The 17,026-nt window shown below is 39.7% G+C and overlaps 1 long non-coding RNA gene across 3 annotated transcripts; it reads left to right on the forward strand.

The window, feature by feature from the left end:
- The first annotated feature begins 586 nt into the window (after nucleotides 1-586).
- On the forward strand, nucleotides 587-16,458 carry LOC128150215 (uncharacterized). Of its 3 annotated transcripts, none has more exons than XR_008237977.1 (4): nucleotides 587-1,846; nucleotides 6,883-7,636; nucleotides 7,987-8,052; nucleotides 9,963-16,458. It is a non-coding gene; the product is annotated as an uncharacterized LOC128150215 (long non-coding RNA). The 3 variants fall into 3 exon arrangements; XR_008237975.1 differs by having other exon boundaries at nucleotides 6,883-7,132; nucleotides 7,556-7,636; nucleotides 7,987-16,458; XR_008237974.1 differs by having other exon boundaries at nucleotides 7,987-16,458.
- Nucleotides 16,459-17,026: the final 568 nt, after the last annotated feature.

Genomic DNA, 17,026 nt, shown 5'->3' on the forward strand with positions numbered 1-17,026 from the left:
GCCGGCGGTGGGGCCGCGCCGCGGGCGGCCGTGAGGGCCGGAGCGGGCTGAGGCGCCACGCGCGCGCCTCGCTCCCCGCGCAAGGCCGCGGGGGCCGCTCGGCGGGCGGAGGCCGCTGCCCGCCGCCCTCCTCTCCCGGGGGGGGGCGTGCCGGGGGGCGGCTCGGAGGGGACTCGCCGCTTTCCTCCGGCCGCTCCGGGGAAGGCGGGGGCGGGGGGGGAAGCTTCGGCGGCCCCTCGGTAGCCGGACCACCTTAAGGGGAGCGGCGGCGGAGCGCGGGTTCCGTGCGCGGCGGGGCCGTCCCGGGGGGTTGTTGTCCTCCCAGGACGGGGCGTTTGTTTGTTAATTGACGCGCTGTTGCGCTTCGCGCTTCTGTGGAGCTCACGCTGGGGCTGTAATGACTGTAATCTCGGGAACACGCCGCTCGGGGAGCCGGCGGGGTGGCGGCGCGGCGGGGTTTGTCTCCTGGCGGCGTGCAATTTTGCGATTCGCCGGGTTTCAAACCGGGAGAAGCGGAGCCGGGGCGGGGGGGGGGAGCGAGCCCGCCCCGGGGGGCGGGGCGGGAGCGGCGGGGCGGGCGCCGGGAGGAAATAAAACGCGTGAGGCAAAACAAAAAAGCAATCCCAAGTTTGTTGGCTGTGCTGACAGGATCCTCTCCGCTCCCGTCTGTGTATTTAAATGAACGCACAGATTACCCCGTTAGGAGGAAATGGGCAATAATGGGGCAATAAACACGTTTACTATGTAATCATTGCGGTAATTTGCAAACTCCCCCCCGCCCCCCCCGACCCCAGCGCCCACCTGAGGGAACGTTTTGCGTTCAGACGTGACAGAGAAGTGCTTGGAGGACCTAGCCGTGCTCCTCCGTGTTTCATATCCCGGGCTGTGAAATCGGTCCCACTACTACACATGTAGTATTCTTTCTGGTCAAAATCCGAACTTTTCCGAAAGTAGCAGAAGGTTATTTTAGCGCTAATTTAGTTAATACCCTACTGAAAAGTGCGAGGAGATTGAACAATGCCCAGTGAAGAAAACGGAATGAAAAATTTGTCATCTGGCTGATATCTCCGTGACTGGCAGAGGTTTAAAAAGTCTCTTTCCAGTCCTGGATGTGATGTTCCATTTTAAGAAGTGACTGTTACGCTGGTGACTGCTTGAAGAGTACCTTATTTAAAAATCTCTACAGAATGTAAAAACGAGTGAGTCTAGTCAGGAGACCTGGGTGAGTCTGTAAATTACCGCTCTGTCAGGATTCCTATTGCCTATTACAAAGTACCTTTTTACGCTGAACTTAAGCTCTACACTACAGAGACAGCAGATGTGAGGTGATGGCTTCCAAAAGCAACACAGATGCTGTAAAATTTCCATTGCAGCATTTCAGCAAGGAAACTCAGGAGACATGCTGAATGCTACAGTTTAGAATTACACTATAACTCTCCTAGAAATAAGAGAATACAAAGTTTTTCAACAGTACACTTGGCTTCATTTTTACTGTTGTTCATATGCTCTCATTTCCTTACAGCCTGAAAAGAGATGCAGCACAAAGATACTGTGTGTCTTGAAGCGGTTCAGTAATGACAAAATTGGTAACTTTATGGCAATTTAGTAATGACTGCTTATCCAAATTCTCTCGTAAGACCATGATAATTTTTGAAATTGTCTTTCAGGTATATAAAACAGCACAGCTGTGGGGAGGCTGCTTTACTTCACGTGACTGAAAAGAAGCAGCCTGGATAGCTCAAGGCTGTGGAATCACAGCCCATTGGGTGTTCCTCCTATACTGAGACTTCCCTGAAGTTAGTAGAAGTACTGAGATGAAGGAATCAAGGGTCAAGTCTTTAAAATGGTTTGTGTGTTTATTCCAGAATATACAGCAGCTGCTTTTTCTGAAAAGCTGAGCTTTGCAATAGCAATACAGATTACTTTAGAGCACTTTTTGCAGGGATTTCAAAACAGATGTCTAGTCATCAAGTCATGCAGAAATATAAAGCCGGCAAGAATGTTACAGATACTACAACCTTTTGCAAAGCTATAGATTTGACAAAAAGTAGGTAATACTTCTACAAGTCTTTGTTGCCACAGATATTCATGCCTCTTTTATTCAACCATTTAGGTTTGTCACTGGCCCCTCTAACATAAGCTTAATTTTTGTCTGCATCTGAGGCTTTGCATTTGGAATTATATGGATCACACCAAAGCAGGTAATGGTAACTACAAGGCATTTTAGTTCGAGATTAGTAAATTGGCACTTGATTTTTTTACTTGATTTTTTACTTTTTTTTTACTGGAAAGAAAAATACCACATAAAATCTAAAATTTAAAATGGTATTTTGTTTATTTAAAAATACAGATGTTTGGTTTATAAGATTGAAAAATTGCTCTTTAATTCCCACCTAATGTTTTCCAGTAAATTTTAGTGTGGCATTGTCTGCATTGGATAGGTAAATGAATGGTGCTTTTATAAAAATGTTTGAGAAGAAGAACTCAGTCCCTGGAAATTGTTCAAATAATCTTGTTAGAATGAAGCCTTGACTGAAGGCAGTAATTTCATGGATTAAACCCAGAAGGGGCTGTCTAGGCTGATCTCCTTCCAATCGCAGGCTATGGAGCTTTTATCCAGAGACTGTCTAGGCAAACACTGGCTAGCTACAAGACATAGGGGATTTTGCATGGCCAATACATTGAACAACACCATGAAACTAGAAACTGTGGAACTTTTTGATGACGGGGTAAATGGGAGCAGGAAGAAAGAGTATTTTTACAGGCAAGGTAGTAGACAGCATAAGGTGGAGTTGTGGCATCTTACTATGTTCAGCTTTTCCCTAAAAAGTACCAATTAAAAGTAAGAGAAAGAGTTTTTTCCAATCCATCCTTTTCTTTTGCATGCTACATGTAGTGCAGAACAGAGCAACCTGATGGGCAGTCCACGTATGGGAAGGAACATGTTGATCTGTACTTCTGCAAGTCTGCAAAGCAGAAATTATGAGGAAAAACCCAGCACTGTGAAACCTGCAAAGAAACAGGGATGGGAGAGTACAGCATGCATATATATCTTATATTTTGATAGATATTTCTCCTTTCACAAAAATATTAAATGGCACTGACACAGCTTCTGAGGCAGCCTGTATTTTATTGTGATCCATGAGAACTTTTCGTAGAGAAGAAGTGTTCTGCATACATCTTTCTAGGGATGTCAGATCTGATCGTGGATGGGCACAGTAGTGTGATGCTACTGTTGGTCAGTGAGACATGAGAGAGCCTTTCGGCAAAAAGAAAACAGGCTGAATACCATCTGCTGCAGTAGCTACTTCTGGAGTGCAGTGAGCAGGTGGCAGAGAAGGAGGAGAAACTGCTGGAAGAGTACTTTGCTGTCCCTTTACCATAAAGGAAGATGACAAAGTGATTGATCAGTGCTGTGTTCTGAGGATTGCTCCAACAGGGAAGCTGCAGGTTGTAGCCCTCAATGTGGCTGGAGGATTTTCTGCTCAACGTAGGAGCAGACCATGATTAGACTTTCTTCCTGAGGCTGCTTTGGATGTGTAGGCTTCGCTAGAGAAGCAGCACGAGCAGCAGAATGAGCATAAGAAGTTGGGGGAACAGCAGTTTAGCATGAGGGCAACATAAGATCAACGTGTATCAGAGGGCTTACCTTTATTCTCCCACACTAGGCAGATGATGATTGGGCTGCAACGTATTGGCACACTCGGTGTAATCGTATATGGCTTCATTTCTCATTAGTGAAACGATGCAGGAAGAAGGAATGCAAGAAAATACAAATTATAAGGATTATGAAAGAAAATAAGTATTCTTGAGGGCAATCTTTTTCATTTTCCTTAGTATTATTTTTTAATTTTTGCCCATTATTTAACAAGCTTTATTTATAATCTACCTCTGCTACAGATTGTAATACCGCATGGTGGGATGATTCACACATGATAAATCACGTGACTTTTGAAGACAAATTGTTCTGAGTTAAACAGTCCATTGATTCATTGTCACTGTATTTGGAGAATAATACAAATATCACGCAGTTAAATTGCTAGCCATGCTAAGTATGTATGGGCATAATGAGTAGTGTTGTCTTCCTCTGATTGCCCAGGTAACCATTAATTTACTTTCTGGAAACTGCTAGAACATTAGTATGTAAATGCACTCTTGAATCTCAGGAAGGTTATCTGGGGATAATATGAGAGTATACACATGCACCACTCTCTCCTAAAAGTCAAAGCTTGTCCCGACCTCTAGCGTGCCAGTGACTTCTGCGGTCATATTTGTGATTCTCTGTCCATGCTCCATCAAAAGGTTGTTAATGCTTACATATGCGCAAATGGCACATGCACCGTCATTACTCCCAGGATGGGTTGATAAGTCCATTTGGTCGGTTGTCAGTTTTGGAAACCTCAGGTTTAACAACTTGGGTATAAACCCCTGCAAAGCTTCTGGTAAATATCCACTGCTACTGCATTGCCACCTGGCTTACCTGACTGAGCCGTAGCCATCAGGGGTGGGCAGCTTCCAAATAAAAATTACGATCTGGCCTTAAGATGGTATGGCATGCATGTATCTGGTCTTTGATGTTGGATCTACTGGAGGAATTAAGGGGGCTCTATCTATTAACTTGATGTACTTTACTTTGTGGCATCTATATTTGGGTTAGGTGACAGGGGACAGGGTGTAAGGAAGAACCGTAACAGAGAAGCTGGGGAGTACAGGGTTCTCCCTCGTATACTGTAAATCTGAGTTGGAGTGGCTCAGTTGCCACACTGCAAGGAGCTGTGGGACTCCTGGCAAGAAATCTAGCCCAGCCTGTGCGCAGCTCTCTACTAGCTGATCCAGCCTGGTGGAAGTAGACATGAGAGAAGTAGATATGAAAGGCTTTGAGCTAAGGATGCCCCGTCTGCAGTAGGCTAGTCTGGGCTATCTGAGCTGATGTAGAGACAAGATTAGGCAGTGTAGTCCACTTCGACTTACTAACTTTTGCATAAACTATATGGAGATATTAACTGACGTGTATGCCCTCTCACATGCTGTAAATTAAATGAGAAATTAATGAGGTGATGCACTTATGAGTAAGAAGTGAACTGAATTAAAAATGACACTGTGTTGAAAGGCATGGATAAGGATAAAACCCAGATGGGAGAAAGCAAAACTTTGTATAACTGATTTGAAGAGGAACGCGTGTCGTTAAATCCTTGTACAATACAAATTTGTTCATAAATTCTGACACTACTTTTTGCACCTCATAAGTCAGTATTAGCATAATTTAAGGGAATAATGTTTTGCATACGTGTTTGAAGTGGACATTTTTAAAGTTTCACTGTTGCCAATCCCAACTTTTGATGGAGGATGCACAGTAGTAATTTTTAAAATTTTGAATGATAAAAATCACACTGAGAAATTCTTACTGAAATTACTCATTGCCCTGGAGTTAAAATGGAAATAGCAAACGTGTCTTTCATCACTCATTTTGAATATTTATTCTTTGTATTTCATTTACTCTAAACAAATTTTTTATCTCTAGGGTTAGATCCTGACTAATTCTTCACTGTGCTAATTTTGCTGGGACAACACTTAAGTGGCTGGTGATTCCAAATATGAATAAGGACAGCAGGCTTGGGCTTGTGCTAATTTTGATGAATAAATTGGCTTCGAGAATGACAAGTCGTATTAGCACTTTTCACTTTATAACATTAGGCAGTCAAAGATGTTAACTCTGTGCAGGGAATCAGCATTAGGCAGTGTTTGGAATGGCTCATAGGGAAATCTCAGGTGCCTAGTCTCAGCAGAAGCCTGCTCTTAAAAACCTTTCTCTATTTTTATTTTAGTAAAAGAATGGTGTGATTGAAAAGCAAAGTGTTGAGAGGAATTTCACTGTAATAGCAAAATGTCCTTCCTTTTGTTTTACCCACTGAGTTTTTAATAAGGTTATTCCTTTGCCAGTTCCTTTGAATTTTTTTGGTTCTTAGTTGGTGCTAATGATGGCAGTAATAGTCCTCTGTGAGTGTTGAGGAGGAAAATAAAATAATACCCCACTGGTATGAGATTTTTTGCAGTTGTCTTTTGTGGGCTCACAACAGTGTTACAAAAGATGCAGTCTTGATTGATTTCTTGTCTTTTATTTCTTTTATTTATACATTTATTTTGCCTTTGGGGTGGGAGACGCAATTGTATGGCAGGAAACAGCCACAAGGGAAGAGATGGATATTAGAAATTTAGTTCTAACATTGTCCCTGGTAGTATTAGTTGGGTGCTTCTCTGTCTTGGTCTGGTCAGGGCCTGTTGCTGGATGAGAGGCTTTCAATTCTTCCAGTGGATTGTGGGGTTCCAAGAAAAGCGGTGATAACAGCCATAATGGGATAGCTGTTGCTTTCAGTTTTTATTGCATTAGCCTTATCAATTTGTTCCTTCTGGTTAATCCGCTGAATTAGAGAGCCCTGAAAGGAAATAATAAAGGGAATATCTCATTTTCTTGCCACTTGGCCAATTTTGCTATACAGATTTTTTGTATTACAGATTTCTTACCCAGTAAGTGTAACCATTGTTTGAATCTTATCTTCATCCTTTGCTTTTGCATGTTAGGCTGGTTGAACTTTTATAACTTAGGGCTCATACACTAAGTTATTCCATCTAACGAGCCCATATTGGTTTTGTTTGGTTTTACCTCCTCGGCGTTTGAATGGTCCTGCTAACAGGACTGCTATGGAAAATTTGAAACATTTTACTGCTGTTAAAAGTTTTTCTGATTTGTGTATGGATGGATCCAGATGCTAAGTTTGAATCTGCAGGTTAATGAATAAGACCTTGCTTGACCCGTGACATTTCCTGCATGAATTTTTGATAAAAAAATAAAAAGCTTTTTTCATTTTTGCCTTAATTTTCCAGGAGAAACTACATGCTTTGACAGAAGTCAGAGGACTGGAATACTTTGTCTGAAAACTAAAACTTCTTGATTTGAAAAAGGTTACTGTAGTCTTCCTCCGACATTATAATCTGGACGTCTGCTGGTCCTATTCTGCAAGGCTGAGGCTGCCTACCACCTTCGACACTGTGCCATGATCTTTCCTCTTTGAAGGGAGTGCTAGAAGTAGGGAATCCGTCAAAGTGATCTGTTATTGGAGTTGTCATTTAAATGGTAAGTCTAGTTGATAAAGGAGATCTGCCACGTAAAGCAGGTAAGCCGCACATTTAATGAGATGCTACACTAGCATTTCTTAATAACATTTTTTGTTTTCAATCAAAATATTTTGGTTTGTAAGTTTGGCTTTTTGGTAAGAAAAGTATATTTGCAGAAGCACATACTTAGACATGCCAAAAAAAAAAAAATCCAACCAAAAAGTGTTTAGCTGAAAGCCTCGTTTCCCATCAAAAATAGATGCAGTGGAAAATTTTCAAGCAGCCCTATATTTAACCTCCTTGGATCAAAATTCAGTTGTTGGACTGAGGGAGGCTCACAGAGGTTTTTTGCTGCTTTTGTTAGGGTGTCTGTTTTTTCACTCATGACATCTGCCTGCTTTTCCAGCTATATTCAACCTTGTTATAATTCTTGCTATTGCAGCATTTTACTGTGCTCAGAATGCTAGTTCCTACTGGACTCAACTTGCTGGGATATGTGCAAACTGAAAGTTTCTTTCAAGGGGTGCATCAATCTTGCTTTTTGATTTTGGCTGGGTTTTAATAAGCAATGTGAATAGCTGTATCCACTGAACACATGCAAAACGTAGCATCACCGTGATGATACAGTTCTTAGTTCTTTGCCCAGGGTAGCCTTGCTTTGGGATGCTGTGGGTGCAAACAGTATACGTGGGTTTAGGGGGTAATGGGCTAAATGCTTGAAAGAGAAGACCCGTTGGGCAAGCTAAACAGATAAATCACATCAGTCTCAGGAATTCCTGGGTGGAATATAGTTGAAGGTTGGGGAGTTATTCTGGGAAAATACTGTGTTTGATTTCTTTGCTCATGCTTTCTTCTCTTGATTCTGACTTGTAGCTGCTTTTGGAAGCAGGATACTGAGCTAAATGGACCTTTGATCTGAATTGGCATAGCCATCCTTGAGTAAGGAGAAGTACACTGATAAATGAGTAAGTCTGGACTTTGGCAATCTGGAATTCAGCAATATTTATCAGAAATGAAACTCCTTCCTCCAAAAAAAGTGTAAGCCAATCTCAAAAGATAAGAGCTTGGGGACAGAGAATTTAATCTGAATAGGTTGTGATTCTGAAGTATCAAGCTTTCTGTTGTTTTTTTTATTGTTTTTGCAGCTTCCATTTCTCTTTCACATCTTCTTGTAGCAGTAAGTATTTGCTACAACTGTGTCTTAAATACAACTATGAGCCTTTTTGGGTGTTCTTCTAAAGTTGGTGAATAGAACATTAGTATAAGACTCCTGCAGAGCTCACTGGACTTTGTATTAAGACAAGAAGAGAAAACAAAGTGAATATTGAAATTCAGGGAGGAAAGTTGTTAATATGACCTACATTAGTTTTAGTATGTGTTGTGTTCTGTCATTAGTTCAGTGTTAGAATGCAGTTTGTAGCCAGAATCTATCAGCAACTGGCAACATGTGGTATTTCTTAAGCAAAAGTTGATTGTTATTCTTTATTACTTGTTTTGCATCTTAGCACTCTTACAGAAATACCTTTCCAGATATTTTAAACTTTGTTTTCATGGCACTTTAATTTAGATCGCTTCATGACTGCTAAGCAATACCATGCATTTTTTAGCCTTCACATGCATTAATGATCAAATCTGTAAATGAGCATATGCTTAGTTTTGTAAGACAGTAGCTAATTTTTTTCTATATTTTTAATAAGCTCTTTAGAAGTTTTATGATTGCCTGAAAGTAGATATATCTAGTTATACTCCCGTGTACTTAAGTTTACGTAGTAGTTACACTGACCAAAATAGATCGGGTGTCTTTTATTTCTTTTCCTGACAGGGTATACATTTTTCCTTCAAATTTGTGTCAGCAGAATTTGATTATAGTACATTGTCAGTAGATGACCATAATTTCACTCTTCCCTGTTATTATTTTAAATAAATATTTGCAAGAAAAGATAGTAGCCAGACAACATTTGAAAGGAAGAAATAGTTTGAGTATTGTTGAGAAAGAGATTCATTATTCTAATACCAAAATTTTGGTGGGAAAGAGGATGGAGAAAGGAAAGCACAATATTGGAGTATAAGAGTGAGGTCCTATGGTACCACTTTGCAGCTGTTCATGTGTGGAATCCAAATACTTTTTGAAGCATAGTGCTACACAGTCAATTAGCTTTACTTCAAGCAATCATTGTATAGGGAAGAAATTTTAGTACATTAGAATTGATGAGTTGGAAAAAGTAGCAAAAAAATTTACATCCATGTTTTCCTAAAAATGCAGTGAAAATATGTAAATTATTTTAAAATTAACTTAGAAATTTCATGAAGTGAAAGGAGAGATTGTAATCCTCTCCCTAAAGTGTGTCAAGAATGGCGAGAACAGTGCAACCTCTCTCACATGATTTATATGCCTTAATCTGAATCTTAATGATAGTGTCAAGAAGTGAGAAGCAAGTAGAGTTGCCAAATCTGTCCACTCTTTTGAAACTGGAAGAATTGTGGGAAGTAATTGGGTGCGAAATAAACGTGTTCACAAGTAATTGGACTGAGACTATTAAATTTCTTTCATTTAAGTGGTAGGTAGTAACTACCTAAACTTCAAGGAAGAGAGAAGATTACATCCTGCAAGAATTTCTCATGCAAAATAGTATATCCTCATGTCAGTGATCCTGGTTACCTTTAAGTGTCTGCTTACTTGAGAAAAAGTTTGTCAAATCAGGTCTTTAAATGGGAGAGGGGATTAGGAAACAACAAACAAAATCTAACTTGCAGTGGGATTTAACTTTTGGGGGTGTGGGGCAGAGAATGGACAATGAATATCATCATCTTTTCAATGTTCAGTACTATCAAAACTGTTTTTCTTACAGGTAACCCTTTATTGGCAGAAAATTTGTGAAAGAGTCAGTGAAGGAAAATGCTGTGGTAAAACACATATAAACAATCTCATGCCAAAACCTGGAGGGTTAAGGGATATATCTGCTACAGGTTTAGGAAATGATAAGAGTAAATTGAAAAAGTGTTACTGTGCTTAAAAAGCCTAATTGTTGTTGTGTATATCAGTCTCTTGTCTGTTTTATACAGCTGTTTGTGCTATCTCACTGGTGGTTTTGAAACAGTATTTTTCAAGGGTCACTAATTTGGATTGGGATATAAGAAATAGTTATTTTTATGGGTAGTAAAGCCGAATGTCATAATCTGCACTTTTAAATAAGCTGCTTCATTCTGTATGTAAAACAAAATAACTTCAACATGCTTGGTTTTGTAATTAAAAAATGTATTGTTGATCAGAAATATCTTCCCTAGTATGATGCATGGAGATTAGGTTAGACTGTGTTACAGAATAATGTAATAATAATGATTTCCTTAAGAGAGTACAAAAGCAGCATCTAACTTTCAGTTGATGTTTACTGACACACAGCATCAGTTGGGAGCCCTATCAAACTTCCTATTCTTTTCTGCTTACCACCTCCTGCTTTTATTTACAGTCAGCATATCTGTTAATTAGCCTCAGGTAGAGCCAGTTCTTCTAAGAAGATCTCTTGTCTTCCTGGTGATGGCCCCATGAGGTGACCTTGTACACACAGTCTGTGAGTGAATTAATCTTTAACTCATTAATTTCAGTGCCTGATTCTGAAATGTTTAACTGCTGCCTCGGTTTCCTACTCAGCAATTAGTATTTGGAGAATTGTGGGCCTTGACTCCCATTGACTTCAATGTCATGAACACATCCCAGTGAGCTCTCAGCATCTCGTGGTTACCTCACTGGAAGTCATGTTTTCTTGTAGTTTTTTGGTTTGCTATGATTAGACCAGAATGCAGATAGCTCGTTGGTGACTTCCAGATAAATGCTCTGTATCACAGGTTATTTACCTAGTTTTCATTGCACTTTTGCAGAATAAAATAACTCCTCCACTTCCTCAGCTATCTCTGTCACACAATATCTGAATGCAACATTGCGCAAAAAATCTGATGTAGCGGTGCAACGCCTGGATCTCACAAGGGGGTACTCTGTAGGGAACCATACTATTTTATTTTATAGAGTGTCACCAACCTCAGTTAGACCTTGTGATGATACGAAGCTGTTTATAACCACAGCCTGAATGCTAGAGGTGGTTGTAGTGCACTTCTCTTACAGCATGGCTTGTTTATTAGAAAAGAAAAAAGTTGCAGTTATATTTGCAGGAAAAATTCAGGATCATGATTCAGAGATCTCCTGCCCAAATCTACAAGGTATGCTGGAAGTGCTCTGAGAGGTGTGAGCTGATCTGTGCCTCTCACTGGGGTGTTAGAAATCTTGTCCTTTCATTGTTAATGGTTGTGTTTGTTTCATCTGAAACCTAAGAAAAGAAAGATTGGGCCACTTACCTGCCCAGTCAACTGTAGGTAATGTCTTAAAGTGATGACCAAATTCCTCACTTTTGCCAGAATGCCATTTATTCCTTCACCATCTTCCAGTTGAGAAGTAGCTAAACTCTGAAGACCTAAGCATAGGTTACATACAGGTGCCCTTGAAATCCTGCTCGGCGCAAGTGCAAGTATGGAAAGCCATGAAGTACACACTGTGGTAGTGTGAGCATTTTCATAATTTGATGAGAGCTTTACTGATAAAAATTTACTGCTTCAGTTTAAAAAAAAGCAATAATAATAACAATAATAATAATAATGATGATGATAATAATAATAATAATGCACACACACCCCCTCAACCAACCAACAGTATAATCCCTGGAATACATCCAACTTTTATACTGGAAAAATACCTCAAAGTAGTATGACTTTCTCTCTTCAGTGTAGAAGTATTTGAGCTGATCTAAAACATTTTATGCTGGCACAATTGCATCCCAATGTCTAATTTTTGTGGATAGGCAGACCTCCATGAAGTAACTTAGTTTTAAAGGAATTAGAAACCCTAATTCCTTTAAATCAAACTCCTAAGACATCCAGGTGTCCAGGATGCTGTGAAAGAGACATAAAAATCAAAAAAGAGGTGGTGAATATTTCCTACTGATGGCTCATGGCTTTGGAAGGTTAGTGGTGATGCAGTGTTGTGACAAAAAATCAGTGAAAAAGTATCAGTGAAAGTTTCCACCATCTTTAATTGTAAGAAGCCAATGCTGACTGATCTGTTAAAGTTTCATGGGGAAAGCCAACGCTGAGGGAAAAAAAGGTGGGTGATATTTCTTCAAAACATGTTAACTGCTTCTATGTATTTTATGGTTGAACGACAAAGAGATAAGAGATGCTGGAAATGTTTTCTAGAATTCAGTGGCCCTTCATCAGTATTTTATAGGTACTGTTTAAGCCATCTTTGTTAAGGAGAAGCTCTTTTACTATTAGTATGCTGTCATCTTTCAAATCTCATCAAGGCAGCACCAGGATTTTTTTTGCACAGATTTCCTTTGACACACAGCCTCAGTAAGTATGGAAATTACAACTTAAATCTCATTTTTTTTGCTTGCAAAGCAGTGCAGTGCCCAAATTCAATGAATTTCAACTTTTATTTTTTCTTAATGTTGAAAGACAGATATGCAAATTTTACTAACGATATGCATGGTTAAATTTAGCTGTAAATTCCAGTAAGGGATTTCTGCTTTGTTTATTGTCCAAGTCAATATATCTGTGGAGAAAACCTCCCACTGTGCAGGAATACATAGTCAGCTACTTGGAAAAGTGGAAAGTTTAATTATGAGAGTTTATTCTGGAAAAAGGTAGAATAAAACAAGCACTGGTTTTTTTTTGTTAGTTTTTTTTTATCATGACTTCAGCTAACAGAAATACAACATATATGGTTTGTTTTGACACTAACTGTTATCAGACAAACCACTTGATTTTTCTTTAACCTGGTCATCTGTGTAACTGAGGGGGTCTGAAAGGAAGTAGAGGTCATGAATAAATGATGTATTTCTTAAACTTGCAAGGTAGATCGTGACATAAATGAAATAAAATCGAAGTGTGAAGAAAAGAAAGTGTAAATATGTACTGCTGAGAATATCTTCATTAAAATATAGTTTACCCTATGAAGATATTAGTATCGGTTGCCTGAAAGATGCAAACTTACTTTGTTGCTTTCTCATAACTTATTTTGATTTTTGTGCGTGGTAACAGTGAAGTATCTTTACAGAAGGTTTCTGAGTGGAAGGGTAAATTATTGCTGGGGAATATGTGTTATAAACGATATACAAACATGTTTATAACAGAAAGCTCTCCAAGATTTTAATTACAGGAGTGGTTCCCATTTCTTCAGTTTTTATAAGTAATTTACATGGAATACATTTTATCTAGCTATCTATTTAAACAAAACACTGCAATGCAAAGAAGGCATTTCTCCTGCCTGCCTAGAGTATATGTAATACTGTAAAAATCTGTATTCCTCCTTGTGGTTCAATGCCTATTTCTCCTTTCTAAGCCTGTTCAACTGTAACATGAAGAATGTTTTTATGATATTTCTACAATGGATGATAGTAATTAGATTTACTCTAAGCAATAAAATTTTTAGAAAGTGTTATGGCTAATATTTGGGTTGCATGACTTTTGTCAGATGTGTAGGCATATTCCTTTTTTCTTTGCATCTGTGTAGGACCGATCCACAACCTGAGCTTGTAGGTTCTACAATAATACAAATAGTACATGATAATTGTGTGTGAAGAAAGGCTGGCAGCTTTACAGAGGAAATTTCTGAACCTGTAGGTAGGTTCAGGATAAGCAATTGCCTGTAACTTCCCTTCCCCCATACTCTGCATTTCTACAATACAGCTGCTCTTCTAATGCTTTTACTGAGTCTCATTAAATGGTCCTATGTGTAGGACATTAAATGTATTTATGGTAGAGTGGGAGTTTTGTTCTGAGTCACTGATGCATCAAGAGTTTCTTCATAATATTCTTCTGGTTGCCTAATACAGGGAGACAGGCACCAGAGAGGCATGTACACTGATGCCTTATGGTAGCGATCCTTGAGCCCGAATCCTAAGAGATGTGGAGGTGGCTAATTTCCTGTAGAACTGAGTGGGAGTTTAAGATCCTAAGTAGGATTTAGGAGCCTAAATACCTTGGAATTCTCCATGAATAAAGCTTAGTTGCAATATAGCCCCTTAGTTCTCCACACATCCCTGCATTCTTCCACACATGTACCTCATTGGCTATTTACTGTTAATTGGCAATTTGGATGCTTAATTATGCTTCTGTTTTGGGATATGTTTCTTCCTAGTCTTATCCTGTATTTCTTTGGACTGCCTGTTTCTTTTCAGCTCTTTCCACTCTCATATTTTGTGTACCTAATAAAGGCACTTGCACACTTAATTTCCAGTGACTAACTACCCTCTCACATTGGCATGTATGAAACATAAGACCTTTGTTATTAATAGAGCTAGCTACCTTGTAAAGATGCTATAAAAGGGATCATTAAGTCTCAAAATTGATAGGGATTTGACTATTTTGTCCACTCGTTCTGTTTTTTGATCAATGTATGCCCAATATGCAAGTTGTGTATTAGCCAAATTCTCCTTCGTTTGACTGCCAAAAAGGGTGGGCTGGGGGTGCATGCCACAGGTAGTTAAATAATGCAAAACCTTGTCAGTCTAATGCTTTTGTCACTGAAATGACTATGCCGGTTGCTCTTCTGAAACTAGTAATAGTAAATCAGGGCATAAATCAATCTTTCCTCTGGCTGTGTATGATCCGACTTCTCTGTTCTCTAGTTTGCTACACAGGTTATCTGGAACTGAAGAGCACAATGAGACCATAACGCTTTCTTCCCGTGCTAGACTTTTAACTTCCACAGCACAATTTTCCTTAAAGTGTCGCAGAAGTTGAAAGGAATGAAAACAGATGTAAACAAGGACTCTAGTGTTAAAGAATGCTCTGTAAAATCTACCATCCTTCAATCGCAGTCCTTCTTTTTTCATGTGATCATGAGCCAAGTTTTCCTCAGGACCACAGTGGTGGTCAGCAAGAGGGATCCCTTTCCCTGTGTCCTGGCAAATAACCTACAGATGTTGGCTTCTGCTGCAGCGCAAATGATGGGCTAGACAAGTGTCCGTAGCTGCTGTAGGGGGATGATGAGGGAAAGAGAAAGCTTCTAGGCCTAGTAGCAGTAGGGAAAGGGTGAATGAGTGGAGGTGGGGGGGTCCCAATTCTTTCAACACAGTTGGTATTGTACCACACTCCTTTTTTAAAAGGTGAGTAAAGTTATACCAGGGGAAGGAGAATGGAAGAAGTGTATTCCAGCCCCTGAGTGGGGTGACAGCATTGTCTTATCTGTGGGGCTTAGGGACTTTGACAGAGAAAGCCTAAGAGCATGCAATGCTGAGGGTACATAGGCCACCAAGCACACAGGAAAGAGGATATTGTCCTGTCAAGGACTGGTGTCCAGGCTGATAGGATTTTTGGACAGTGCTGCTAAATGCGTGGAAGAAAGAGTGTTGGAAGGGCAGTGAATAAGGTGAGGATGGAAGGGGGCATGTGCTCTGTGTTGCTGTTGCCTCATTGCAAAATTGTTCCCCTTCAGTGTTGTTTGCAAGAATAAAGCTGATGTATGAGAGTAAATTGGTTTCTGGACTAATACCAGTGTTTTTCTCAGCTAGTGGTATGTGAACAGTTTTCCTACAGTCCCAGTTTTGCCACAGTTCTGGCTATGAGTACACTTAGTGGATTATAAAAAATGCTAAAATAGTTTTAAAAAAAAAATTAGGAGTAGGATACAGTTTGCAGTAGTGCTACAGACTGCTTTTTGCTTGTGAAACTTGTTTTCTTTCTGTATATTCAATAAAGAAACTTTCATTAATTAATTAAATTAATGTGATTTAATGTGTAGCTCAGAGATTCATGCTGCTTGGCTAATCAATGGCCATGAATGTTGCATGTGTAAGTATTTAGAAACACTTTGTTGTATTCATACTGATTTTTATCACAAGGCAGCATCGCTTGTACTGAGGAACACCCCAGGTGGACCATGGCCCTTGCACTCCACCTCAGTGAGGGGTGCTTTCAAAAGGCCTTATCTACTGCCACATCAGTGCAAGGCCTAAACATATTCCATAAATAATCTCGTAGCATCAGAAAGCAACTGAACTGGAGATGATGAGAATATGGTAAACTAGGTTAGGAACACGTACAATGTTGATGATCCTTGAGGGACACTCTGCAACTCTGCCTGTGGCAGCATGGCTTCTTCCAATCTTCTCTTCAGCTGTGGGGTTGTTGCCTAATGCCATATGCTAGGTCTATGTAGTTAACTATGAACCTTGTATTTGAAAGCTATCTAGCTGCTCTCAAACCAGTATTGTTCACTTTCTGCCTAATGATGCTGATTGATTAAAATGAAAGATGTTTGTACTTGGTTATGTTGTTTCATGATCAGATGCATCTGGGAACTCAATCTATAGAATATCTTCTTAGAATCATCTAAATCTTTCTGAATGCCAAATGCAACCAACTGAAATGGTCAGAGAGTAATAGATTTAAAATTATTTTTAGTCTAATCTAAAAATTACAGCACATTTTTACACAGAAGTGTTGCTGCCTCCCATGCACTGGAATTTTTGTGGCTTTAATGCAGTGTAAATAAACACTTTTTAGATGGGAATGCAGACTATAAGTGGCTTGTCGACTGATACGCTATTTTCACCTACTCTATATGTGCTAATATAGTACCATATTAGTACTGTATTAATCAGTGCTCGTGAGGGATTATGCTGGTGGAAAACATGATCATGGGATTTGACCTCCTTGGAAGCAAGGGCTTTTCCAGGTCATGAAAGGCTACATATTCAGCTCATGACTAGTGTAGAACTCTTTCTGTCATAACTGAAATACTGACACCTGCTTTGCACTTAAAAGTGTTATCAAGGAGGCCTGTCAGGGAGGGATATGAATTTTTTTGCTGACATAGCTATGCCAGCAAAAACCCTAGTGCAGAAGCTGTGTAAGAAGTTCT

Source organism: Harpia harpyja, chromosome 1 (genome assembly GCF_026419915.1).
Source record: "Harpia harpyja isolate bHarHar1 chromosome 1, bHarHar1 primary haplotype, whole genome shotgun sequence".
NCBI classification, from domain to species: Eukaryota; Metazoa; Chordata; class Aves; order Accipitriformes; family Accipitridae; genus Harpia; species Harpia harpyja.